Source organism: Pristis pectinata, unplaced genomic scaffold, assembly GCF_009764475.1.
Source record: "Pristis pectinata isolate sPriPec2 unplaced genomic scaffold, sPriPec2.1.pri scaffold_100_arrow_ctg1, whole genome shotgun sequence".
In the NCBI taxonomy this organism is placed as follows: domain Eukaryota; kingdom Metazoa; phylum Chordata; class Chondrichthyes; order Rhinopristiformes; family Pristidae; genus Pristis; species Pristis pectinata.
In genome coordinates, this window is record NW_026262455.1 from 113,829 (window position 1) to 115,800 (window position 1,972).

Sequence of the window (1,972 nt, forward strand, 5' to 3'; positions counted from 1 at the left end):
ACTCCTGATGTATTTCCTCGGTTCTTGTAAAAATGGACCGTGTGGCGGAATGGCTAAGGCGTCTGACTTCTGTGTTTCATGTGACGTCATCAGGAGTTTCTTGGTTCGAGTCCTGCAACGATCGTTTTACCGACCTCAAGTGTTTGCATCCATTCTGTCTCTCCTGAAAGTGGCAGCAAGAATTTTGGGCTGTTGTAAATCCTCATGGGAAGGCCGAGTATCATGTGCTTTTCAGAACCTGGAGCCAAAACAAAACAGTGTTTCCGCCCAGGATTGAACTGGGGACCTTTCGCGTGTAAAGCGAACGTGATAACCACTACACCACAGAAACCACGCGAGGCGTTCAACACTTCATATTCTTTGCCACGCTGCTGAGCACTGACAGGGTCTGTTGAATCCCCTTGAATTACAGCCTCTGGTGCCCCAAGCAACAAGCACAAAGTCTGGCCAATCATTCCTCTCCTCTTTCAATCGGGGAATGTGAACCGTGCTGTATCCATAACGCAGGGAAATACAACATCTGTCACTCTGGCTTCCTTCAGTCCCCTCAAGATGAACATCCACACCTCGCGAATCACTCAGCGGGCTCTGAGATTTCTCTCCACAGATTAGCGCGTCGTCAGTCTCAGACAATGTCTTCAGTTCTCCTTACCTCGGCAACGAAGTTAATCGAAGGAAGTTACTGAAATATATGATGGATAAATTTTCAGACTACACGGATAGCAGTAGGAGGGGCTACGCGTGAGTTATTGGGGCTTCTTGGTAGTTGTCGACTCAGGTGAACATTCACACTGATCTTTCATTAATCCCATTTTAATCTTCACATTCCATTCCTTCCAGACTCAGGCAATCACCTGCAAACCAGGAGCATTATATAGTGGATAATTGAATTACCTGTGGCAAAAGGAACATTTTATTTGTAGTGATACATTTCGTAATGCGAGTCAGCTTCCAATAGGGGAACAGAAAGCTGTGCATGTGGAACCAGCACCGTATCTGTCAGATCTAAACCGCCATAAAAGACCCACAGATTCAAAACGGAAACTTGTTGCAAAACTCAGAATGTCAGCAGGATGGACGGAGAGATCCTCTCTTTAACGGAGACCTCGTGAAGCAAATAATCACATGGGACAAATGAGAACTTTCTATATTTCTGTCCGGGAATGCAATCTTCACAACTGCAGTTTTCTGAGTTTCAATTTGAAAAATAACAAAAGTGCTACCTACTTGCAGATCGTTTGTTGCTCAGATGATGCACTGCCTCGGTGCGCTGACCTTGCGGTCCAGGACAAACCTCCACGAACACGGGATCCCGCAGCACACTTACGATTGAGTAGTCACCAGCAACGTACCAGCTCCGGGAGCCGCCATCTGCAGAGAAAAAGATGAAGATCGGTTACGATTTGCAAAAAGAGCCTGCAGTTGGACACTGGGCACTAGAGAGCACTCATTACCTCTCGCTATTCGCAGCTCCAGAAACAGGGGGCCGGTCTCAGTGGCAGGTAGTGGCGGAGAAACGGTGAAGACACGGGGTGTCAGCTGCAGCGCGGACTCCTGGTTTCCATTGTAACTGCACATGCAGCCTGCAATAGAACGGACTCGGCTGAATAATCGCGCTCCTCAGCTGCCCTCCCCGATCAAGGACTCGCACACTCACCTGAAGGGACTATCCCGGCTCACCGAGCCCAAAGCTCCATTCAAGAACCCCAACCGCGCCAACACATCTGTTTCAATACACAACCTTCTCGCCTTCGATCTGCAGGAGAAAGCAGTCCATCAGCATCCGGCTGAGCGCCCATCACGGCCCCCTGGCCAATACCTACCCGCTGAGTATTTCCACACTCGGTGAGCGTGAACTGGAAGAGCACAGCATCTGCAGAGAAGGCGGTGGGACGGCACTCGGCTCCGGACACATCCTTCACATGCACCGTGCACAGGTTTACAGAAGGAAGCGTTAGATGCCGGGAGATAG

General features: G+C 49.5%; 1 non-coding gene across 1 annotated transcript; it reads right to left on the minus strand.

The window, feature by feature from the left end:
* Positions 1 to 258: 258 nt before the first annotated feature.
* trnav-uac (transfer RNA valine (anticodon UAC)) lies at positions 259 to 331 on the minus strand. Its single transcript has one exon. It is a non-coding gene; the product is annotated as a tRNA-Val (tRNA).
* Positions 332 to 1,972: the final 1,641 nt, after the last annotated feature.